Genomic DNA, 27,274 nt, shown 5'->3' with positions numbered 1-27,274 from the left:
TCATTTAAGCTCCATCATCGTGAAATCAGCAGATTTCATATATTTTATCAATATTTTATCAAATATTCCCAGACCCAGCACTGGTCCTCAACCCAGGGGTTGGGAACCTCTGTGGTGAACAGCAGTGCATCTGGATGCTGCTGATCTGACAACAACATTTAGTCTTATTCAGACTCATTTCTCTTTCACCTGCAGTTGAATCAAACCCACTGCATAACAATCAGTTACAGTGGAGCTGTGGATTCCTACTGTTGATATCGAGCAGGTCCACTGACTCTGCTGTATCTCTGAGGAGTAAAATATATCCCCTCTCTCCCACTGTAAACGCTCCTGCTTTGAAAACGTGCACAGAGAATGAAGCATGCCTCTTTAATTTCATTGTGGTCTGCTGTGCACCACAGAGAGCAGCAGCATGAGGACGTTAACAGGAGGGAGGTTCAAGCTCTTTGAAATCAGTGTTCTATTGGCTTATTAAAGCCATTAAAGTAAATGATGTTTGGTTTCATTAATGTCACTGACATGAGTGCTTTCACTCCATGGTGTTATTTTAGCACCAACACTACACAGCATGTCTACACACACACACACACACAAATAAAAAGTCAGAACTCCTATCAAAATAGATTTTATTCTGGACTTTAGTTTCACTGATCTGACTTAAATGATAACAGATCCATGTGATGAGAGTCGATCAGTCACCAGTAACTCCACGCTCAACCAACGTTATTAGATTTGCTTCCGGAACAACTTTCTCCACACAACATCTGTACAACTCCCAACTTTGTCCATGAGGAAAGAGGGGAGGTAAAAATTCCCCCAGAGTCTTGGCTTGATTGAAAAATGACATTTTTATTGAATTTGTCTCATGTGTGAGCCAAGAGGAGTTTCAGGAGAAAGTGGTGTCCTGGGACAAATCTTCCCAAAAAGATTCAAGCAAAAGAAAAGTAAAACATTTCTTTATTAAAACAGTCAAATTTAGTGGTAATTTGCTCCTGGGAAAACTCTTCTCAGGCAAGGTGCCTTCAGAATGACAGCTCAGCTCAGTCAGCCTTTACATTACAGGGTCAACCTTTACTATCTGCAACAGCATCAAAGGAACAAGACCAAAGCTGTCAAATTTATAGAACCTGTCAATTAAAACTGTGATCAATTCATTTTCACACAAAGATAGAGAACCACACACACACACACATTCACACCTAAGAGCAATTTAGAGTAGCCAATTCACCTAGCCCATACATGTTTTTGGTATTGTGGGAGGAAGCCAGAGTACCCGGAGAAAACCCACGCAGGCACAGGGAGAACATGCAAACAGAAGGGTCCAGACCGGGGTTCGAACCTGGAACCTGCTTGCTGTGAGGCAACAGTGCTAACCACTGCACCACCATGCCGCCCTGTGATCAATTCACTGCTTTTCAAATCTACAAAGAAATTAGAAAAATGTCACTTTAAATTTGTTTTTAAAAGAGTAGAAAATATTTTGTCAGGAGGGAACCTCAGAATAAAATGTGGGCAGAGTTTTGGTGAAGAATCAGTAATGAAGGTGAGAGGGCCATTGGATTCAAATACATCTGAAGTACTGCTGACAGTTGTTGCTACTGTGTGGGCGTCCCATATGATTGTTGTCTGGGAGGACACATGTCCATGGACAATTAGTCACAGACATTATGCAGAAGTTTTTATGTGTTAACTTCTGAGCAACATGAGCAGGTTTAAATAACAGATCCTGGTTTACCTTGTCTACTCCTGCACTCAGGATAAAATTGCCTTTTTTATTCCACTTAAGGGCAAAGATGGGACCTTTGTGTTGGCCAAGTGTACTGGCCAGGTTACCTATGGAGCACAACACACACAAAGGAAACACAGTCTATAAATATTATATTTGAAACAAGTGTAACAAGAAGCCACTGAGGCTCTAAGTAGCACGTGTCAACTCCTGATTCAGTGGCAGTATGCAAACATGCCTCTAGATGGAAGCATTGTACAAGGATTAACTGAGCCATGTGGTGTCCATGCTGTGGTACAGGTGTAGCAACGACTTATAGCATCAAGCATCAACTTTCTGTCTGACCCCAAATCTGCTCCAGGTATACAGATCAGTGCTTTGCATGGCAGAGTCTCTGTACAAGTGTGAAGATGCAACATGAATGCAGTCAGTTTACCATCAGTGAGTGATTCATTAGTGGACAGTGGCCACTCACTCTGTCCCACTGTGTGGTTCATCCAGACTGAGAAGGATCCAACATAACTCTGTAGTTTATATTTGAACAAACAGATGTATTAACAGATGTTTCTGTTATTTTGTCCACCCCATTTCTGTCCCTATGAGCAAGCTAAGCCACAGACACACCTCTCTGTATAATGTAGTGCAGCTCAACAGCAACACAAACTGCAGCCTCCAAGATGATCACACACAGAGCAAGATTTATCACAGAACTGACTGATTACTTTTAGTGAGCTGACTTCAATCAATTTTACTGTTAAAATCAAGGAAAAATTTTAAATGCTGAAGAATTTACAGTGGTAAGACTCAAATGACTTAAAGTTACTAGTAGTAGTATATAGTAGTTTAAGATATTTGTATCTCCTGATACATTTGCAGTTCTTCCTGAAGCTTCTTTCCTTTCACAGCATTTGCTTAAAGCCAGCGACTAAAGCTCTTCCCTAACTGTATGAGGCTTATTATCTTTGGTGATTTGATACACCATAAATGATGCACACAGCGTTGTGTCTTTGCTGTTGCTTGTCCTCTTAATCAGTTTTGTCTCCCTGATCCATGCTGTGACTCAGCATGTCACCACCCAGAGTTTAAAACCCACCGACTGCAGCTGCTGCAGTACGGCAACAGAAGATGACAAAAGTAAAAGAGAAGGAAAGGAATTAAAGAGTGAAGCAGATGTGAGTTATTGTGGCCTGATGCTGGGATGTTGTTAATTCAGGTCACATCTGATTCCTCATGAAGAAACACCTAACATTATGCTTTGTGAAGAAATACAATAACTATCACTGTCACACATGTTCGAAGGTGAGAGGAAAGAAAAGAACATGTTCTCCCAACTGATATAAGACAAAATACGCAGCAGGAGGAGGACTGAGCCCATGAAGAGCAAAGAGGGACTGAGCCAAACTGTAGAGCTGTCCACCCTTCTCATAAACTGGACTGTGCTTTTTGTTTTAGCCAGCTAGCCTAGCTGATTGGCTGATGTCGCTGACAGTTATCTACCAAAAATTTTGGATCCTTTACAAACTGTGCTACTGTTCTGTTTTGTTTATTTATGGAAAAAGACATTTCAAAATAAAGTGAATTTTAAAAATCCTAGGAAATGGAAACTCTGGTTGGTTTGGTAAAGTCTGTTTAATGTGTGGTTCAACTGACTCGGACAGCTCCTCTGGGTGATGTGAAAGTGCATGTGTGAAAGCAGCTTTCAAGAAGCTGGTCACCAACTCCAAGCTGTGCAAGCTTGTGTCATGCCGATTTTGATCGGAATCGTTTGCTTCTGTCTCGTTTGTCCAGCTGACCAATCCTGCTTCAGACTGAGGTGAGGACTAACCACTCAGTTAACATACAGACACAGAATTAAACAAACGTAGAAATAAATAAATACAGGGAAATGTATTTATTTTTCATTTATGCATTTAATTATTTCTATATTTCTATATTTCTGTATTTCTGTATTTCTTTCTTTCTTTATTTGCTTGCTTGCTCAGATCAGCTGCCCCTGACTGTCCCTTGGTCCAGGCGGAGTAGTTAGGCCTGTTCTGTGTTGGATGTAGCTGCCTCAAATCTTTGGAACAGCTCACTGTTTACAGTTGTTCCCTCTGAGGACACTTTTACAGCTAAACTGAAGACTCACATGTTCTCTCAAGCCTTTTGGTGTTAGGATTAGACAAAGACACTCTCCCTCTCCTCTTGTGTCTCCTGTGTTTCGCCAGTGTGTTTGTTCTTGTTTGTCTGTTTGGCCTGTGTGTGTGTTTTGTCTTTAGACAGAGGGTGGAGACATCAAGCCTTCCCGCCAACTCACCTGTACACCTGCTGTGAATCACTTCACCCTCTCCCTGTGAATACTTCAGACCAGTCTTGCTCTCTGCTCTTCACCAGTTCATCTGACCTCATGCTTGGTAGTACTGGTGGCCATCTTTACTGAGAAAGTGCTTAGCTTGCTTGTTTGTGAAGAAAACTTACTTTGTGTTGTTTCTGACCTCCATCTGTTTTCTGCCTGTACCTGCTCAGGATCATCAGCCACCTTTCCTCACTACTCACGTTACCTGGAACACCTGTCCTCCCCAGACCACTCAAACCTCCACCCAGTGAACCCACCCGGACCTGTCTCCCACACTCACCCGAATCCTGTTCAGCCCCTCAAAGACTCTGACTCTCTGACTGTTTTCCTGTGGAACAAACAGTTGAACTGCCTCCTGTCTCCATGTTCTGATTTCTGCCTTTGTGTCCAGTTTAGTGTTGCATACAGCATCAGAACATTTGGTGCCTTTAATGGTTTTAATTTATATGAATTAATGATCTTGTTCTTATTTCATGCAGCTGAAATGTGTTCACTCTCTGGTCTTTATTTTGCCTGTTAATCAGCATCAGTGATTGGTCAGCAGTGTGGAGGTATCAGTGTGGGACTGTCTGAAAACATGCTCCATTGTCCCCATATTTAAACAACATTAGGTCTCCCCCCTCAGATTTTCACAGCTACTGTGGTGAGGAGATGAAGGGGAGGGGGTTCGTTTCCATGGAGATGGTCCTCACCAGAGGAAACTGGTGACTGATTACTCTCACCTGTGTACGGTGGTGAGGAGGATCATGCTGGGTTAAAAGAGGGGAGATAAGGGCCAGGGGACAGGGAGTTATATCTCTCAGTGGTTGGGGCTGTGGCTCTCTGGTGGGTGGACGCTGCTCGCAACTTTTACTGTAAGCAGGGGAGTGTTTCCTGTGTCAGGAGGTGAGGCTGGGTTGACCAACTGCTACGCTCCGGCTGCAGCCAATGTTTTGATAGATGCTTCCTGATTATACAGGGATTCCATATTCACATTCCATGGGGGGATCTTGTCACTAGACCAGAGCGAGATAAGTTTGAACTTCTATAATTACTGTTAAAGTCTTGTCTGTCTGTTATAACTTTTATGATCTGTACTGTAAATAAATTGCATAATATGACACTGCCTAATGCCCGTTAGAGCAACGCTGTCATGACTAGCCCCTAAGGGGGCTGTTTTTGGATCTTTTTTGGGACTCTGAAACTCTAGTTTAAGTTTTGTTTATAGTTCCTGTTTTATTTTGAAATTACTGCCCTTGTGTATCTGGTATTGTTGTACTTCCTGTCTTTGTTTTGTTTCCCTCCTTTTGTGATTGTCTGCCCCGCCCTAATTGGTTTCACCTGTTTCCCCTTACCTGTTGTGTATATATAGTCTGCGTTTCCCCTTGTCTGTTGTCAGTTCGTTTTTTTGTCTCATGTTTTGTCCCATGCCATCGTCATACGTATTGTCTCATGCTTCTGTCTCTTGCCTTTGCCACGTCTAGTTCCTCGTCTTGCCTCTCGTCATTGTATCCCCAGTCAGGTTTTGTATTAATTTGTCACTTTGCTTCTTGTTAGGTTTTGTTTCTTGTTCTCCTCTTTAAGAGTGATTTTGTGTTCACGTTTTGTAACTTTTGTTTTAGTGCCTTTTTCCCCTTTATGGGTGATCTTTTGTTTGTTACTTTGTTGGAATAAAATATTATTAGTTTGAACTACATCTGTGGGGTTCTTGCATTTGGGTCCTAGTCCTTGCCTCCCAAAGTCGTGACAAACGCTGGTGGTTAGGGAGGTCTCTGTCTCCCCTTAGGGGTGAGGTGGGGTTTGACCTGCCTACAGTTTGGAGTGGTCCTTATAAACTGCTGTGCATTTTGACATTGAGATGAAGTAGTGTGCAGTGTCCCAGCTGCTGTGCAGTGTTGTTTTGAGGATGTGTACAAACAGATGAAATGTTCTGCTCGTAGTGTGACTGTCAGGCCTCCTTTACCTCCAGGGTTACCACCTTTTTCTTACAGAGGTGTCTAGTTGTTATTTAAATGAATGAATGTTTCAATAAAAACTTTTCCTATTGGAACCCGTCCCTCGTGTGTGCTGTATATGCTTTTGCCTCTGACACTGGACTAGACTGGGTGAACAAAGGTGGTAGCAGCTTCACTCTACCTTCAATCTTTTACTTGTATTACACTGATACAAACACTTCTGATTTCACATTGTAAGAACTGGTTCTGATCCAGCATAACCTGATCCTTACACTGCTGTCACTCTTACTGCTGTGCAACTGATATCACACAATTTCCAGCATAACTCTGACCAACATCAGTCTGAGCCATCCACAACAACTGACAGCACCTGTGTGGGAATGTTGCTTCCTGTTGTCCAGTGAAGAAAAACCATGACAAATGTAGAGTTTGTAAGGCTGCATAAAGATATTGTTGCGAAAGGTTAATCAGCTGCTGTTCAGAAATGTACACAAAATGTTATGTATGAGCAGCTGATGTTGTTGAACCTGGCACACTGAACTTACAGCCATGCCATCACATCCTTCAGAGGGTGTGAGCCTCACAGTGTCCTGAACACTTTCACTCCCCTCTCACCCACTGTCTCCACTCACCTTCTTGCTGAGCAGATGTGCTGTTTGGCAGATTTCTCTCCCAGGCTTTAGACAGCCACTCCAGTCTTCTGCTCCACAAAGAACTCACCAGACCATCAACTGAGAGACACACAACCAGTCAAAATAACACACTGAAAGCTCAAACATTCATAATCATCTGGTTAAGAGAAGCAGTGACTTTAAGTGTAGCAGTACTACTGTGTACAATTGATGTTTCCATTTATGCTACTGTCATTAACATTACCAGGATGTCTACTTTCAGCAGCTTTCTTTTCTAATTGTCACTGTGGATGACATGAAGTCTGTTTTGATGGAAACAGAGTCAATGAATGAATGAATGAATAAATGAACGTTTTGTATTTTTGTTTTTGTGCTTTTTTCCCCTTTATTGGTGATCCTTGTTTTGCCACTTTGTAAGATTAAAAACACTATAATTTTTGATTAGGTCTGTGGGGTCGTGGGTTTGGGTCCAAGTCCTTGCTCTAGCTGTGACACTTTAGTATGTCCTCAAAATGTCATAAAAATGGTCATAGTATACTAAGGCTTCAAAAAAGCCAAAAAAACATCATACTATAGTAAGGCTTGAAAATAGGCCAAAAAAAGTCATACTTTAGTATGGCCTCAAAATGTCATAAAAAACACCATAGTATAGTAAGGCTTAAAAATAGGCCAAAAAAAGTCATAATTTAGTATGGCCTCAAAATAGGCCAGAAATGGTCATAGTATAGTAAGGTTTCAAAATAGGCCAAAAAACGTCTGTTGTCTGAACACGTTTAGGTTTTGAACCCCTTTGTGGACTCTTGGACTCTTGTTTAGGTTGTTAAATCTTGTTAGTAGTTCCTGTTTTATTTTGAAACCATGGCCCTTGAGTATCTTGTCTTGTTCTACTTTCTGTATTTGTCTTGTTTCCCTCCATTGGTGATTGTCTGCCCCGCCCTAATTGGTTTCACCTGTTGCCCCTTGCCTTGTGTATTTAAGTCTCGTTGTTTCCCTGTGTTCTTGTCAGTTTGTTTTTGTCTCTTGTCTTGTCTCTAGTCCAGTGACCTAGTGTGTTTTCCTAAGTCATCGTATCTAAAGTCAGGTTGAGCATTATGTTACTTTGTTTCTTGTTTGTATTTGGTTTCTCAGGTTGTCCAGTCTTTTTCCTCACAAGAGTGATTTTGAATTCACATTTTGTATTTTTGTTTTTTTCTTTTTTCCCCTTTATTTGTGATCCTTGTTTTGCCACTTTGTAAGAATAAAAACACTATTATTTTTGATTAGGTCTGTGGGGTCGTGCATTTGGGTCCAAGTCCTTGCTCTAGCTGTGACACTTTAGTATGTCCTCAAAATGTCATAAAAATGGTCATAGTATAGTATGGCCTCAAAATATGCCAAAAATGGTCATAGTATAGTAAGGCTTCAAAATAGGCCAAAAAATGTCATACTTTTGTATGGTCTCAAAATGGTCCTAGTAAATTAAGGCTTCACAAACAGGAAGTGGATTGCGACACTTCCTGTTTGTGATTGCGATTGCTTGGCGGGTGCGTGCTTGAGGATTGTGTATTTTGGCTTCGGACTGTTTTGTGTATTTTGACATCTGAATTTGGATCACGTATATCGGACTGTCTGCTGACACTCTCGGTTGATCGCTGTCTGGTTTGAGACACTGATTTTGGAACACGGACTGAACTACGGTGCTAGTTAGCTAGTTGGGAAACTAGCTAGCGGGTGGCTAAGGCTAACAGCTGACCGTGGGAGCGACCTCTGATACTTGGCAACATGCCTCCAAAGAAGGCACTCACAGCCGAGGAAGGCGACGAGATCAAGAGGTCGCTGGATTTTATGTCAGAGGAAATATCTGATGTTAAACGGCAGCAGAAAGCCATCGTTGACCTGGTTGAGGAAGTGAAAGCGCTCCGAATCCACAACGCCGAAAAAGACCGGCGTCTGGCGTACCTGGAAAGCAGAGTGGCTGAGCTGGAGCAGTACAGCAGAATGAACGATGTAATCGTAACTGGGCTCCGAATCAAGCCCCGGACATACGCTCAAGCGGCGAAGGTGGGCGATGGCGGGGAGGCCAATGAGCAAGATGTCAACTCCGCGGAGCAACAGGTGCTTTCTTTTCTAGAGTCCAAGGGGATTGAGGTGAGTGCTGACAACATCGAAGCATGTCACCCTCTGCCCCGGAAAAATGACAACACTTCAACCATCATCATGCGATTTATAAACAGAAAATACAAAAACGCACTGTTAAAACAAGGAAGGAAACTGAAAGGACCCAACGTTTTCATTAACGAGCATCTGACTAAACGAAACGCCGAAATCGCCAGGAAAGCCCGCCTACTAAGAAAACAAGGCAAAATCCAGAACACATGGACCACGGACTGTAAAATATTCAAACACGGAACACCGGAGCAAGTCAAGGTTATGGTCATCAGGAACAGTGAGTATCTGGACAAATACTCAGAATAAGGTATGCCGACTCAAGACTGAAATATGTGTACCAATACAACTAACACACTTCTTGAAGTTAACCAGTTACAACATAGAATTGCTGACTTTGATCACTTACAGTTAGATACTTTTCAATACACCAACCATAAACCACAGGACATTGAAAATGATATTGATACAGATAACAACTTTTTCTTGAATATCAACAATGACTGCCATTATTATACTGACGATCAGTATAATAGTACATTCAAAACTGTAAACAAACTGTCAATAATCCACTTCAACAGTAGAAGCATGTATGCCAACTTTCAGGGCATTAAGGAATACCTAAGTCATTTCACACAACCTTTTAACATCATTGCAATATCTGAGACTTGGATTAACAATGAAAAGGGTATGGACTTTGAACTTGAAGGATATGAATTCATTTATATGAGCAGGAAAAATAAAAAAGGTGGTGGTGTGGCTCTGTATGTGGACATGAGCTATAACTACAAGGTGATTGAAAGGACGTCAATGGTGGTAGATAATATACTTGAATGCATTAGAAAGATGTATGGAAAAAATGAAAAATGTCATTGTAAGTTGTATATACAGAAACCCTGGGTCTAACATAGACATTTTTAAAGACTGGATGGAGGAACACTTTGTAATATCAAAACACAAGGTCATGTTCATCTGTGGTGACTTTAATATCGATCTGCTGAATCCAAATAATCATAAAATGACTGAGGAAAATATCAACTCATTATACAGCATTGGCCTATACCCTAAAATCACAAGACCAAGCCGGATTACTACCCACTGTGCAACTTTGATTGATAATATACTCACAAACGACATTAGTAAATGACATCAGTGACCACCTTCCAGTCTTTATAATTTATAATTGCAGTCATTTGAATAACAAGTATGACAATATACCGCAATATAGAAGAGTGAGAACAGAAAATTCCATGGTAGCATTACTAAATGATTTACTTGCACAAGACTGGAAAGGAATATATAAAGAAAGTGACATTAATAAAGCATATGACGAATTTTTAATAATATTCAAAGTACTGTATGATAAAAATTGCCCAATTAAACAACACTGTGGAAAGAAAAAATATAAAGATAATCAATGGATGTCGAAGGGACTTCAGAATGCCTGCAAAAAGAAAAATTTACTTTATAGGGAATTTATAAAACATAGAACTAAAGAAGCAGAAAATAAATATAAGAAATACAAAAACAAACTAACCAATATTTTTAGAAACTGTAAAAAAGCATATCATAATTTGCTGGATAATAATAAACATAATATTAAGGGTACATGGAATATTTTAAATAGTATTATTAGAAATAGTTCTAGACAGATTAAATATCCACATTACTTTATAGAAAACAATATGATTATTAATAACAAGAATGATGTGGTTAATAAATTTAATAATTTTTTTGTAAATGTTGGACCTGCAATAACTAAAGAAATCCCAAATGTATTTGCATCTAATGATAATCTTATAGAAAGAAATCCAAGCACTATGTTTCTTAAACCTGTAGAAGAAAAAGAAATATCGGATATTGTTAATAAATGCAAAAACAAAACATCATTTCAAACTGGTCTGTTTCCCAATAGTATGAAAATAGCCTAAATTATTCCCCTATACAAAACTGGAGATACTCGCCACTTCACAAATTACAGACCTGTCTCTCTTCTCCCACAATTCTCTAAAATATTAGAAAAACTTTTCAATAATAGACTCGAGAACTTAATAGATAAGCACAACTTACTCTCAGACAGCCAATACGGATTCAGAAATAACCGATCAACAGCACAAGCTTTAACAGAACTCACTGAAGAAATCACAAATTCTATTGATAAAAAGAAATATGTACTTGGGCTATTTGTTGATCTAAAAAAGGCATTTGACACTTTAAATCATGAAATATTGATACAAAAATTGGAACTCTATGGGATTAGGGGGTTAGCAGTGGGTTGGGAGTTATTTGAAAAACAGGACACAATTTGTGAAGCTGGGAGAGTATTAGTCGCAATGTCTAGACATTGTCTGTGGCGTACCACAAGAGTCAGTATTAGGCCCCAAACTCTTTACCATCTATATCAACGACATATGTAAAATATCACAAACTCTGAAATTTATTTTATTTGCTGATGATACAAACATTTTGGGTTCTGGTGAGAATTTACAGCAACTTTTGTCTTAAAAATGGTCATAGTATAGTAAGGCTTCAAAATAGGCCAAAAAAAGTCATACTTTAGTATGGCCTCAAAATGTCATAAAAATGGTCATAGTATAGTAAGGCTTTAAAATAGGCAAAAAAAAAAAAAAGTCATACTTTAGTATGGCCTCAATGGTAAGAGTATAGTAAGGCTTCAAAATAGGCCGAATAAAGTGATACTTTAGTATTGCCTCAAAATGTCATAAAAAATGCCATAGTATAGTAAGGTTTCAAAATAGGCTTAAAAAAAGTCATACTTTAGTATGGCCTCAAAATGTGCCAAAAATGGTCAGAGTATAGTAAGGCTTGAAAATAGGCCGAAAAAAGTCATACTTTAGTATGGCCTCAAAATAGGCCAAAAATGGTTATGTGTAGTAAGGCTTGAAAATAGGCCAAAAAAAGTCATACTTTAATATGGCCTCAAAATATACCAAAAATGTTCATAGTATAGTAAGGCTCCAAAATAGGCCAAAAAACGTCATACTTTAGTATGGCCTCAAAATGTCATAAAAATGGTCATAGTACAGTAAGGCTTCAAAATAGGCCTAAAAAAGTCATACTTTAGTATGGCCTCAAAATGTGCCAAAAATGGTCATAGTATATTAAGGCTTTAAAATAGGCCATAAAAAGTCAGACTTTAGTATGGCCTCAAAATATCATAAAAATGGTCATAGTATAGTAAGGCTTCAAAATAGGCCAAAAAAAGTCATACTTTAGTATGGCCTCAAAATGTCATAAAATGGTCATAGTATAGTAAGGTTTCAAAATAGGCCAAAAAACGTCTGTTGTCTGAACACTTTTAGGTTTTGAACCCCTTTGTGGACTCTTGGACTCTTGTTTAGGTTGTTAAATTTTGTTAGTAGTTCCTGTTTTATTTTGAAACCATGGCCCTTGAGTATCTTGTCTTGTTCTACTTCCTGTATTTGTCTTGTTTCCCTCCACTGGTGATTGTCTGCCCCGCCCTAATTGGTTTCACCTGTTGCCCCTTGCCTTGTGTATTTAAGTCTCGTTGTTTCCCTGTGTTCTTGTCAGTTCATTTTTGTCTCTTGTCTCGTCTCTAGTCCAGTGACCTAGTGTGTTTTCCTAAGTCATCATATCTCAAGTCAGGTTGAGTATTATGTTACTTTGTTTCTTGTTTGTATTTGGTTTCTCAGGTTGTCCAGTCTTTTTCCTCACAAGAGTGATTTTGAATTCACGTTTTGTATTTTTGTTTTTTTTCTTTTTTCCCCTTTATTTGTGATCCTTGTTTTGCCACTTTGTAAGAATAAAAACACTATTATTTTTGATTAGGTCTGTGGGGTCGTGCATTTGGGTCCAAGTCCTTGCTCTAGCTGTGACACTTTAGTATGTCCTCAAAATGTCATAAAAATGGTCATAGTATAGTATGTCCTCAAAAAGTCATAGTATAGTATGGCCTCAAAATGTCATAAAAATGGTCATAGTATCGTAAGGCTTGAAAATAGGCCAAAAAAAGTCATACTTTAATATGGCCTCAAAATGTCATAAAAATGGTCATAGTATAGTAAGGCTTCAAAATAGGCCAAAAATGTTCATAGTATAGTAAGGCTTGAAAATAGGCCAAAAAAGTCATACTTTAGTATGGCCTCAAACTGTCATAAAAAAGGTCATAGTATAGTAAGGCTTCAAAATAGGCCAAAAAAAACGTCATAGTATAGTAAGGGTTCAAAATAGGCAAAAAAAAAAAAGTCCTAGTATAGTATGTCCTCAAAAAGTCATAGTATAGTATGGCCTCAAAATGTCATAAAAATGGTCATAGTATCGTAAGGCTTCAAAATAGGCCAAAAAAAGTCATACTTTAGTATGGCCTCAAAATGTCATAAAAATAGTCATAGTGTAGTAAGGCTTCAAAATAGGCCAAAAAACGTCTATAGTTTGAAAGGCCAAAAGTGTTCCCCCAGAAAGTGTTTAGGAACACATTTCAGAGCCCTAGGAGTGGTTTGGACCCCCCTTTTTGTGGTACTTTTTGTCAAGTTGAAGTTGGTGTTTACAGTTGTTAAGAGTGTACAGGGCTTGGAGTTTTAACCAGGGTCAGTTTTGACCGATCCTCAGCGGAGCAAGATAGAGACATGGGACCTTGTCCTACCCCCCCATTTGTGTGCACCCCGAGTCCAACGGTACCACCCTTGAGTCTCTAGGACTTAGGGTTCCGGAGTTATGAGCATTTGAAGTTCCCCCATATAAGTGAGTTGGGAGAGTGAAAATTTGGGGTTTTAACCAGGGTCAGTTTTGACCGATCACTGGGACTGGGAACCCTGCGGTAATTGCTCAGACTTTTATTGTTATTGATCCAAGCCTGAGGGGCTAAGAGCCACACATGTGAAGCATGTAAAAATTATGGAAAAAAATATTATTTAAGTGAAAGACATGAAAAGATCGCTGTGAAATAGACCTTTGGGTTCTTTGCATAACCACTCTTTGCTTGTGTGTAGCCAGGAAGAAGTGACAGACATACATCCAGTAATTATTGTTTGAATGACTGTCAGCGTGTAGTGTCAGCCCTTTTAATAGGGGGAGGGGGTCTCTGCCCTTTCTGACACACTTGGGTGTGAGTTTGAATCCTCACCTACACTACCCAAAGAACTGTGGTAATGTAAATAACCCAGATAACCCCAAGAAGCTTAAAGAAAACATAATTTAGGTTGTATATTGTTTCTCTTAAAACATATTTATATATTTGCTGTTTCAGATTACTTATACATAAATGTCATTTTTTAAAAATATTCTTTCTTATCATGCTGATCTGAGGGGGATTTAATGATCCCGCTGCATCATTTTTGTCTCATCTTGGATTGTCTTTGATAGAGCGCATTAAATTTCTTTCCTGTACAGGCCCCTCATATGTTCAGAGTGGAGGCTCTTCATGAGGCCTACAGACAGATCCATGTTGTGGAGGATTCAGATGACTTTAATCACCACTATTCATCATGTGGAAGAGAAAGGAAGGATCCACAGATCCGTGTCTCCATCCTTCCCTCTTCAACGTTCCACACAGTCTCTTCATCCTTCTTCTACCAATGGATCAGGTCAAACACTGACACCAGCAGTATTTGGGGGAATGGTGGAGTCCCTATCTGTCTGTCTGTATAATTCACTACTCTAACAGCAGGAATGATGCATCTACAAAAGCTGCTTCCCAGTTAAAGCACCAGCTCCCCCAGTTGTAGCATGATTACCTTTTCTAGTTGTTACTTAAACTGTTATTTGAGTTGAAATAGATGTACTTGTTAATTTCAGACTCTTCCTTTGGTCTCGTAAAGCCTGTGTGGAAGCCCTTAACAACACTGTGATTTTGGTATGATTGGGGAGAAGGCACAGGTTCAGCATGGTAGATTTTCAGATGTCCAAAGGTCACAGCATTATGGGCCATATTCTTTGAAGGAGGCAGCTTCAGAAAGAGGCCACATCCTCTGTGCTCAGTTTTTTACGTGGCTCATATCAAGACCGGAGTGAACTATGTGGAATAATCATTATGTGTTTGTATTTAGATCTACCCACTGCAGAGGAGCTGATGAGGCCCATCCGCCCAGAGAGGGACCATATCAGAGGGTTCACCCTCCAGCCTATCTGGTTAGGACTAAATCTTTGAGTTATTCAAAATGGTCACATCACAAAACATTATTTTGATCATTCACAGGTTGGTCCAGTTTTCACATAAAGTATCTCAGACTGGTGGATTTTCAGATTTGGGGACATTATGCACTCATGTCAAATCATCAGCAGTCTAATCTTGATAACTCAGTTGTCCACATAAATAGGGGCCCAGGGCCCTGCTCAGTCTGAAATTCAAATTCAAGATGTATCCAAGACTTTACAGTTTGAAGTCTGTGAATGAGATTTTTTTGGATATAATTTCAGTTTAAGATGAGTTAGAACCAGAAGCTGAAAACACTGGCTAAAGTTCAGTATTTAATTAGCAAGTGAAATTAGCAGACTTTCAGGGCACATATTCTGTTTTTCTTCAGGGTGGCCTGCGGGACCTTTAGTATATCTCCTTCTTGCAAAAGCTCTTCCTTTGTAAAAGGAGTCTGACAAATGCACTTGTTGCCATCTCTAAACCCACAGGCAAAAGAAAAGGTCAACATCCTGTACAGACATATAGAAAGAATGTTTTCAGTGTTCAGAACTGGGGGCAAACTGTTTTGGGACTGTTGAGTGTAGTGCCTCAAAAAAGCCCTTTCTTTCAGCTCCAAACCTGAATTTAGTTAAAAGAAAGTTACAACAGTAACATAAGTTTTACTTACAGTGCTGTGGAACTTGACCAAGAGAAAACATGCTGCTCCTTGGAAAGGACTTTCCCAGATGTGACAGAGTCACAAGTGAAGCAACCAGGAAAGACTGACCCTGTCGTGGGAATAAAGGGAGCCAAGGAACCGACTAGCCACCCATCCAGCTCCTCAGACCATCCCAACCATGACCTGACATGGAGCATCAGAGAGGAAGTGGACAGGCTGATGGAGGATCACTACAAGTCTTCTTCTTACATGTCGTCTGAGGCTGGCAACGTTAGGAAACAAATGGTGGGACAAAATTCACACTCTTCTCCGTTTCAGCAGATAACATTATGGAAACATAAAATTATATAAATATATATATTAGAAAATTAACCGTTACTTAGAATAGGCTAATTGTGTAGAGCATAAACAGTTCAAATTTATCTAATGTTAGAGTGACATTGGCTGAAAATAGGCTTAGATGCTGCTTAGATACATAGAAGCTGGACCAACACCAATATGTACCAATGAACTTTTTTTTTTTTTGGAAGCAAGAAAACCTTTTTTTTTCTGTAAAATATTTAATTACAGTATTGTTTAACCATGGTTTAATTACTAATAATAATAATTATGGACATTTTTCCCTGGCCTTCCGTAGCTCCACCATTTCTCACCCTTCTACATCTTCAGTGAAGAAGCCCACAGTGGCCCCTAGGAGAGGCAGAAAAATAGAGGGGAGAACAGCAGCAACTTCCAAGTCATCAGGGACCAGTAGAGCTGCTGCTACAGCCAAAACCCGTTCTCCACAGAGTCCGTCAAAAGCTGAGTCCGCGAAGAGCCAAGACAAAGATGACTACACAGGTTATTAGTGACCCTCACATGCAAATCATCAAGTTACCAAAACTGCTCTGATAATTCAAGATGAGGATTTGTCTTATACTGATGATACTGTTATATATTGTACCATGATACAGATGCTATACAAAATATTCAACCCCTTTATTTCTTGCACATTTCATTGTTTAATGTTTTGTTCTTGTGCTTTAAAGCTATGCAAAATTTTTTTTATCCTATTTATGTTCAGTTGCCATTGAAGTTTGATTTTGATTTCTGAAGCCCTGCGTGCCTGCAGGAGCCAGTTGTGGAGCTTTGGAGTCAGTGTGTGTGTGTGTTTTTTTTTTATGTAAAGGCACTGAATGACTTTTGTCTGATTATCTGAGGCAGATGTGAAGGTGAGCAGTGAGCTGGTGGCATCTGTTCAGTCCTTAGTGGCTGTCCTCCAGCAGCAGATAGACACCAGCAGTCACCAGGACACCAGACTGACACACAGTCCTCCGAAGAACAATGTAAGAAAATACTTAAAATATGAAATCCCTGCAAAAATATTGTCAGTGTGCAGATTTAAACTTAAAGTTTACATAATCAGGACAGTGTATACTCAGTATTCTCACCGCTTGGTGATCCATGCAGATGGTGTGGAGGATCACTGTTTCTGTTTTTCAGGGTGGGGACACAGTATTTAGAGTGTGACGAGGAGACAGTCTCATCAGAGTTTGCGAGACTGTCGTGATTCATGACAGACTAAAAGTAACCTGTATATATACATTTTAATAACTCTGTTTTTAAAGTGCAAATGCAAAGTAATCAAATGAATTAAATTCATCACTCAGCCCTAACTGTCAGTGTTTGCAGGTGAGATGCCAGCGAACGATCATGTGAACGTTGCTGCGCTACTGAATCCTTCTGAACGATTGCATCGTGTAACAGTATTATGTTACTTCATCTGATACTGGTGTTGATGTCTGACTTGCAGAGGGATGAGGGCAGCTCTTTGGTGGACGAACTGAGAGTCCAGCTGGCTCAGAAGGAGAGGGAGATACAAATGATGAAAGGAGGAGCAGAGAAGCTCGACTCCCTCAGACAGCAGAACTACCTGCTGCAAAGCAAGGTGCGCAAACATTCACAACACACAAAGTTTCAAAACAAAATATGAATCAGCTACTTGTTTGTTTTAAAAAATATTCCTTTGAAATTCATATTGTGTCACATATTGTGTGTTTACCACACTGTGTGATTTAGCGCAGGGGCAGTTGGCTGTAGACTATTTTATTTGCTGTAAGTTGGACTATGAATTATCAACATTCAGAACACCTCATTCTCAGGTTTAGCTGTAGCAGGACCCTCAAGGGTGAATATCCAACAGTGAATGGTTGTAGTGCTGTTGCCACTTTTTCACAATATTTGTCAGCGTTTAAAAGCACAACCACCTGTGAGACTCTCAGTCAAGTATTTTGCCCACTTTGTTGTGTCGTAGATTTATCGAATAGAATTTTAAATGGATAAAACTGCCATTTCTGCCCTTATCTTGAGGGAATGATGAATGTCCTTGAAGAATATCTGTTCCAGAGTGGATGTGACCTGAGACTGGACGTGACTTATGACTCCAGCATAGTAGTGACCCAAAGCATGCAGCCAAGGCAAAGCTGGAGTTACTGTAGAAGCTGAAAGAGCAACAGATGGTTGAGACTGGAGTTAGGCTCAGGGTGATGTTTTGTGTGATCACTTTAGTGTGGGTGTTACAGACTTTGGTTTGAAAAACACACCTGACAGGACATAACAGCTCAACAAAGCTCATAAAAAATGCAGGGTTAAGGATTGAGAAACAAGGAAAGGAACGTAAACAAGGTTATAACTAAAGCCCTGATAGTATATGTATATGATAGTAGCTTTGCATCTATTTTCAGCTGTGTTTTGCAGGCACACTGTGCTTCTACTGCTTGTTGAAAGACAGATTTGCAGATGGTCAGTGCTGAAGAACTCTGAATCAGATACAACAGAAGTGGCCGGTCATGCCTTGTAGTAGCAGTGGTACATCAATATGTAGTAAATAAGCTGTGTTGTTGGTTTTTTCTTTTTTTGACTCCTCAGCTACGAAGTGCAGAAGGAACCAGTCAGAGGAGGAGATGGGCCGAGGCCACAGACCCTGCAACAGAGTAAAAACTCCAACAGATAGATAAAGAAATGAAAGAGCAGGAGGCGCTCATAAAAGGTTACCAGCAGGTTTGTCTCCCTGAACTCTCTTACTTTGACTGTCCTCAGTGCTCATGTCTGTCCTTAGAGGACTAGTGTAGGATTTAGAGGGATCTACTGGCAGAAATAGAACATAATACTAATATTGGGGTAATAACTTAAAACTATGATTGCAGAACAACCTTGTGACTGAAAGTCTTTTATGAAGCTTCCCACTCTAATTCTCAGCACGGATCAGGGCGACTCCTGTGCGTGTGACGTCGCTGTTTTACAACCAAGTCAAAATGATGGTATTTTTTAAACAAGTGTTTAACAGTGGTGAAATTCAAATAGCTGAAAATTGTTTTTGTAGTGTAGGTTATTCAGGCAAATAACTTTCTGGGGTTGTATACAGCATTGTGCAAAAACAATTTTAGACATTTAGATTCTTATCCATCATGAAATACCATCAGTGAGGTGTATGATCAGCAACAAGAACACGGAGTCCTGCAGCAGATGATATGGCCCCCACATCACTGAGTCAGTCTGGGATTATATGAAAAGACAGAAGCAACAGAGAAATTAAAAATTTTCTGTAGCGTACCACTGAGTAACATGCCTCTCCCCCCAAAGTGATGGTAGCCAGATGGTGGCCTGACACTCATCATGTTACTATCACATGACTAGATCTCGAGCATTGTCACACACTGAAAGTAAGATTAATGAGACAGTGCTGAGTTTGTGATCACTAAGGAGCTTCCATCATCACAGTAATCAAAGAGTGGTGCGAGTAAAGTAAAAAGCATCCTGATAATCCGAAGCCCGGCAGAACAGGACACAACTTTGAAGCACCACATACATTTTTTGTTTTCTTCTTGTGTTTTTTTTAATGTTTGCACTGTTACACCACAGTAAAACTAAGGTACTTTACAGGAGAATGAGAAGCTGTACTTGCAGTTGAAGGCTCAGCAGGCAAAGACTAAAGCCAACGAGGAGGCCATGTTTAAGGAAAACCAGAGGCTGCTGAGTGAGCTGGATTTCACAAGGTGGGTTCAGGGTACATTATTGTTTGTACGTGTCTACAAAATAAAAATTTCCATTCAAAATGAACACTGGCCCAATTAGGAAACTTTACACATGGTTTTTAAATGTTTTTATGGTTTTTGTTTATCAGGGAGCAGCTGCGTAAAACCCCAAGGCCTGTGGGAAATATCTGTTTGATGGATCACACTCAACGCATTGCAGACTTGTTAGCTCAAGTACATACATTTCAGGTAAGTCCCACTATCACTGAATTACTGTTTGAATGGCAATCTGTTTCAGCCCCATCACTTATCTCTTATAAAAATATGTGTCTGTGTGCAGAGGAATGAGGCTAGGCTGTCTGAGGACATTCACAGACTGAAACAGGAGAAGCAGGCTCTGGAGGTAGACCTGCAGCTGATGAAGAAAGAGAGAGACCTGGCTAAAGCCAAGGCCATCTCCACTTCAGGTAAGACTGGATACAAGACAGGGCTAGAGGTGGAATGACCACTGAAAACTTGGATGTTAAAAGATTAGAAGCAGATCCCAGTTTTTATAAGACCCTTTTTTTTTTACTGTATGTGCATAAGTGATCTTTGTACAACGTGTATCCATCCTAAATGTGCCAGGTGATAAGACCTTTGAGATACGTGTATTGGAGGACAAGCACCGAGAGGAAGTGTCGGCCTTGAAGAAGAAGCTGCAGTGGTTTGCTGAGAACCAGGAGCTGCTGGACAGAGACGCTGGCAGACTGAAGGCTGCCAGCAGAGATAAACCAGCTCAAAGAGCAGGTGAGGCTGAGCAGTCACATGATGTTTATATACTAATTCTCATTTCATTTACCTTCAGGATAAGGTATACAAAGTCTTCATTTTCACTGGGTTATCACGTCAGTTCATAGTGTTTATGTGTAGGGTTGGAAAAAAGAATACAGTGGCTTCAGGAAGTAACTTTTTGAACACTTTATTTTGTTGTAGATTGAACTGTACATGAATAAAACTTCCGTTTTTGCCCATCAGTAGACACTCAGTAACCCACAGTGAAAACGTGCTTTTAGAAATTTTGAGAACATGGTCAGGTGCATCCTCTTTGCTTTCATTATCCCCAGGATGAGTCTAGGACTCAGTTGGAGTCCCTGAATGGAACTGATTGAACATACTGAAGTACTTCAGTTATGATTCATTATTTTTTTCAAATAGCTGTATGACAATTGTTAGAAAGCTTCAGCACCCCCCGTGTGCGATCACGTGATGCGACGTTGACGTCATCGCGCGACGTCCCTGTTCTGCCGCGACAAGGACGCGCATAATCCGAGGACAGTGTACTTCGATAGTTAATAGTCAGTCTATAACGCACATAATCCTGATAGTACCTGCAGTTCCAGCCGCTGATGTTTCCAGTTTCAAGTCGCTGATGAAACGTGAGTGTTGCTGTGTCGTATCGTTAAGTTTGTTTACTTATTACCGAGTCGCTATGCTAGTTAGCACTGTGTATTTTTCCGCCGCACGTCGCGGCATCGTAAGGCTGCATGAAGTTCACTCGTGTATTTACATGTCGGTTCATTTCTATGTGAACAGTAAAGTCATGTGGCGTTATATTGAAAGAGGGAAATGAGAGGAGGTTGTATGTTTGATGTAGAACTTTATTTGAGCCCATGTTAAGTTGTTTATATTTTTTATGTGCTCCTTAGTTGCATTTAATGAGGCGGTATAATGTGTGTGTGTGTGTCGATGAATTAGCTGAATGCTGTTTTATTGCTTATTTTAGACTACTGTGATGCTGTGAACATCAAAGAGCAATAAATACAACTGGAGCACTGTTCCAAATCCTGTACTTCTTTACCTGTGTCCTGACCGACACAACATCTTGTCTGCTGTTGAACATTTGAGTAATCAGCGTACCAGCTTCCTACCTAACAACAATGTAACAGGTAAAAGGGGTTTCTCGTAGTGAGAATCACCACCTGAATCTGCAGCTCCCTCCTGCTTTATGGAGCTTTATGGTGAGTGTCAGTTCATTGTTTAACTGTCTGACCCACAACTCTACTGTTCTGATTCAGTCTCACCGTTCTCGGGCAGCTGTTTTCAGCAGAAGCTGTAAAAAAAAACCCACTGTCCCAACACCTGCTCAGCATCAAACAGATACAGTAGAGGCTGAGTTATTGTATCGGTTAAGATTTGCCTTTGGTACCTTAAACCATCTCCCAGAAGGTAAAGGCTCATAGAGTGATTGCAGTGACTGGTGTTCTTTCCTCTCTATAATCTTCACTGCAGTTTGTACAAGACGTAATGTTTGGTGGAATTAACAGCACCATCAGTGCTCCTCCTCTGCTTGGATGCAAACTGCCTGGGATCCAACACTGGATTAATCTGAGCTCCAAGCAGGGAAACAGTGTATTTTTTAGGTTTGTTTGTTTGTTTTTTTCCAGAGTGCTGGGACAGTGTGTGTGGGTCCAGTGCCTGCTGAACACAAATGCATTTTGTAGTGTTTTGTCATCACCAGCTGTAAAAGGAGCAGAAACCTTGTGCTATCAGCTATAATGTGGAGCTGAAAGACAGTTTACACTTTCTCAGTCTAAACTTGTGTGCTGAGTTGGAGATAACAGGTCGTCCTTATTTCAGGTGGAAAAACTGAAAATGGAGGTGGGCAAAAGAAGCAGCGAGCAGCTCCGAAAGACAAAAGAGAAATCGGTGGAAACAAAGAAGATGCAGGACCTGGAGAGACAGGTTTCTCACAACAAACAAACAAACAAGCCCCTCCCCCCCTCACAGGTTTATGTCTCTTCATAGTTTAAAGAGTCTTTCTCTCTTTACCAGGTGAAGGAGCTGGAGAAGATACTAAGACACAGAAACCCAAACTTCCTGCCTGCTCTTATCTACGCCGCAGCTAGTGCTGGAGGCAAGGAGCACGCCGGCGCTGCTAAGACGTCTCCGCCCGGCCGCATCACCACTCTGCTGGAGCGGAGGATTCAGCGTCTGGAAGCGGAGCTGGAGAACCGTGATGAAAAGGCCAAACACAGTCTGAGGGCCATGGAACAACGGTTCCACAGAGTGAAGGTACATTTTGTCACAAGGTGGGTTTTGTCAACATTGTAATATCTGAGCTGTGTGGTAGTAACTTGCCAGTGTTTACTCAACAATTAAAATATTTTAGTGTTATCAAAGCAGCATTTTGTTACACTTATATCTACAGCACAATAGAGTGGGCAAAAGACGAGGAGGTTTGAAATGAGATAAAATTAATAACACAAAAATGAAAAATAAAGTCCATGAGATTCTTCCAGTAACTGGATGTGCCTTTGTGTTGCTTTGTGTAGCTGCACTACGAGCAGCAGATCTCAGAGCTGGAGCAGCAGCTGGAGCAGAAACAGCAGGTTGAAGCAGCAAACTCAGCACCTGAGACAAAGCCGTGGATGTCACAGGTTCAAACTCTGGAGGAGGAGCTACAGGGGGCGAAGGAAACCCACCAAGAGAAAGAAAAAGCCCTTCACAGCCAGGTTGAGTCTCTTCAGCAGCAGCTCGTAAACAAGGTAGGTTAATAAAAACTGTTACAGTAGCTCTAGCACGCTGTTACAGGCTGGTCTGTGGTGTGACAATGAAGGGTTTGTTAAACACAACCTTTAGAGAGAAAAGGTTGAGAGAAATATGACTATAAATATTCTTTTTTTCTGACTTGAATCGGATTAAGCAAAAGCCAAATCTTACCTGCCCGTGCAACCTGATTGTAAACCCCTCCCCCTGCAGGTCCAGCCGAGTCCAAGCCGACACCAGCGCCAAACCGAGGCAGCGTTTGGAGTTCGGATAGAGCGGTTGAACCACGAGCTTGCTGCCAAAACGCGAACCATTCGGGAGCTGAGCCGCACCGTGGAGAGGCTGCAGAAGGAGAGGAGGAGCATGCTGTCCATCCCCAACTCACGAGCAGAAACCCATTCTACAGAGACCAAACGGCAGCCAGGCCCAACAAAGACACCCTGCTCTGCTACTGCGAGAGAGACATGTGGAGTGGAGGAAACTTTCCCAGCTGCTCAGTATGAGAAGACCTACCAACCCACTGTCTTTGCAGGTGTGGACATTTTGTTATGGTCAGCTTTTACATGCTTCAATGGATACTGTGCCCTGACATTAAAAAGGAAAGGCAGAATGACTAAACAGCTGAATGAGATATAAGATATTTGGATATTTCATTTTAATGTTGTGTCCCTTTGACAGGGAGTCACATCTCTGAGGTTCTGCAGGAGAGCGAGGCTCTGAGGCAGCGCGTGGAGCTGCTGCAGCTGCAGAGTGAGCAGGAGAAGGAGGTGTTAAAGGCTGAGGCTGCGCAAGCCAAGGAGGAGCTCTGCAGGTATGAGCTTCTGTGCAAACACATACAGTAGATGTTTTTCCTGCAGAGCATCAGTGTGAGTGGACATCAGGATATAATGTGGTCTTTTAGGCTGAAGGAGCAATCTGCAGAGCAGCTGTCCTCTATGAAGGCCGAGCACCTCAGGGAGTTAGACCAGCTGCGTATCACCCACGCCCTGGAGGACTCGTCCTCAAAGGTTGCTGAACAGGCCAATCAGCTCAACACTCAGGAGGTACAGCAGAGGATCACTAACCAACCAGGCTCATTTCCACATCAGGAAATCCTGAACATGTTTCTGTTTCTTTAAACTTTACATGTACCTGCAGATAATGATGAGACATTTGCAAGACCAACTAAAAGAGCTGCAGGGAACTAAAGAGGCACTGGCAATATCCAGGACCCGAGAGAACGCTTTGCAGAAGCAGGTGAGCAGGAGGTGGAGAGTTGGGGATGGTTCACACAAAAAAACATGTTCTAGCAAAATAAAATCTGTAGACTCCAAGCACCAGATACACATCAGAATGCGCTTATGAAATGACAACACTATGTGCAACATATTTAAATGAAAGTAAAGTAAAGAAAAAGAAAATGTGAGGGAATGGGGGAGTTTGAGTGTATTAGCAGCATATTTTAGCAGCTGTAGCACCAGCTGGGAATATTCTTTTCTACAGAGGTCTAAAGTAGAAAGATCGTTCAGAAACAATATTTCCAAACATTTGCTATTTTGGTTTATAGTCTGTAACTCAAAGCTGCAATGTGTTTCCACACCTCTTCACACTTGGACTCAGTGCATTTGCAGATATGGGTGTTCCTGAGGTTTTCAATTCAATTCAATTTTATTTATATAGCTCCTTCCACAATCAAAATTGTCTCAAAGCTCTTTACAGAGACCCAGAGTCTGACCTCAGAGCAAGTACTTAAGGCGACAGTGGCAAGAAAAAACTCCCTGAAGATAGGACAGCTAGGAATGGAGGAGAGGAGGAGAAATGGCAATGGACAATGTTAGAGGGTCAGCATTTAGATTACAGTTAGTGGATAATGTGTGCTCTGTCTCTATTTCAAAATAAGTGTGTATCTGTTGCACTGAATTATCATGTTTCATTAGATCCAAGAGGGAAAAGTTAATTATTTTGGTTTGTATTTTTTTTTCTTGTCATTTTAACATGAAGTCACTGTTTCCACCTTGTGTATAGCTGACCAGACTGCTGAAAGAGCTGAAGGAAGCTAAAGAAGCTCAGAGCCCTGAGGTGAAACTCCTTTGTGGCCTGGAGAGGAAGATCCTCAACATGGAGCTCAGACACCAGCACAGAGAGAAGGAGCTGAAGCAGGTACCCAGGCCACACACCTTTACCTTTACCCTGTAATTGCTTGCTGCTTTATGAAAAGTCATTTTTTAGGTGCTTTTTGGGGCCGTTTTGGAGCTTTTTCTCTACAGAAACTCAACAAGCTATGACACAGAGCTTCCCATAACCTGCCTGGTTTTTCACAGTGTTTTACAAACATGCTGCCATACATTTGCTTATCAAATGAAAATTAAATCCACCAATTTGCTCATCGCTTGCTCCTGGAAATGTCACATGGTGTTGAAAGTACCAAGCCTACTCCCCACCATCTTACCTCAGTAACTGTGCCTGCAGGTGATTAGTGGGTCATGGCAGGTGCTGGAGGCTAATCAGCAGTCAGAGGTGGAGCACTGGAAGCATCTGGCTCAGGAAAAGAGCAGAGAGCTGGAGGCTTTCCGTGTGGAGCTCGATTCCATCCTGGACATCGTGAGACACCTTCAAAGACAAGGAGTGGTGCTTCCCACTCCTGACCCCCCACCCCCATTACAGCCCTCCCTCAGTTAGATCTGACTCGTAGAAGCCAGTGAAAACTTGTGCACTCTAGCTAAAGACAACAAAAGCAATACTCAGTGTCTCAGCCTGAGACTTGGTTCAGGTGAAAGGACTCTCCTTTGACAGGCAATGTCAATGGACATTTCTTTCTGTTCCAGACCAGTTGCAGACTCAACATTAGCAATAATTCATGTTTACATAACAAACAGACATAAGGCTACAAGCTGCAGAAACATTTGAAGCTGTGGCTCCGTAAGGAAAAAAAACCATTTGTTTTAATACATATACAAAAGCTACTTTTTTATTTAAATTATTGCAACTTAACTTAACTTAAGGTGTAGTGAAAATAAAGGGTTTTTTTTTTTCAAGTGTCGTCTAACTATGATTTATTGTATTCAGTTAATCTCAGAACCTCAGTCCTGACAGTGTAAACTGTTTAAGCAGTTTAATCCCCAGATTCCCCTTAATCTTAACGCAGAGGATTTATAACATCAGTGCAGTGATTTAGGACACAGGGAACATTTATTAAACAACTGCATCTTTCTTTAAGGTGCTTAACAGTTGCGCCTGTTACTGCTGCAGCAGAGGACATATGTCTGGCATGGGACATGCCTTCTGGGTCTGTTCCCTTTGAGGTTTTCTGGGCACATCCATTCAGTAGGTGACCCCATGGTTAGAACCAGAATCGACAGAAAAAACTACACCTCTGTCCTGGGAATGTCTCGGGTTCCTCCAGGAGGAACTGGTGAGACTAAAAGCTCAGGGGTCACAACGATTATCAGGAATTTATTAGGAAATTCCTCCATGGGGGACAGTGTCAGTCAGTCAAAACAAGCTCCTTTATCAGGAACCAGTTTGATACCCAATCTATTTCCTAAAACTATAAAAAGTAACCTATAAGTCATTTAAAATTCTTTGATCTCAGTGAACTAAACGTCTTCTTTTCCTGTGTTTAGTCACAAAGTGGTTCAGCATATTATCCATGTTAAGTTGGAATCAAACCAATGGTGTCTGCTAAGTTATCCCATCTGATGAGCAGCTGCTCTCAGCTCTCCAACTCTATGTGAAATCATTGTGGTTATTGGTGTTTCCTGCCACTCTCGTCCCGCCCATCTAGAATGATTGGCAGCTCTGGCTCTCCCAGCAGCAGGTCACCCTCTCCTACCGTTGAGCTCTGCTCAGAGCTCACACAGTTAGGGATGCTGAAGTGGGCCAGCAGGATCGCTTCTTTCTCCCTCCTGTTAGCTGCCACTTCCAGCTCCTGGAGGAGCAAACCGTCCCCCACCTCCAGGCTGCTGCTGGGCCTCCTGTTGGAGCCTCCTGATGCTCCTCCACCCACACCACCAGCTGACATCCACAGGGGTCTGGAGCTCACCTGACCCTCCTTGGTAATATAACACTGGAAGAGAGAGCAGGATGGGTCCAGATCTCTAGGCCGGGGAGGAGGGGCTCCACTGTTGAAGTTGGTGTCTGTGTATCCAATCACATGCAGGTGCTTCTCACATGGCTGTCCACTGCTGCACACATGGAAAGGAGAAGATA

At 41.2% G+C, this 27,274-nt stretch overlaps 1 pseudogene; it reads left to right on the top strand.

The window, feature by feature from the left end:
- The first annotated feature begins 9,360 nt into the window (after window positions 1-9,360).
- LOC121182862 lies at window positions 9,361-25,744 on the top strand (annotated as a pseudogene).
- Window positions 25,745-27,274: the final 1,530 nt, after the last annotated feature.

This window comes from Toxotes jaculatrix, chromosome 6 (genome assembly GCF_017976425.1).
Source record: "Toxotes jaculatrix isolate fToxJac2 chromosome 6, fToxJac2.pri, whole genome shotgun sequence".
In the NCBI taxonomy this organism is placed as follows: Eukaryota; Metazoa; Chordata; class Actinopteri; family Toxotidae; genus Toxotes; species Toxotes jaculatrix.
The sequence above is the reverse complement of the archived record's forward strand: the minus strand, read 5'-3'. Positions and strand labels throughout refer to the sequence as shown.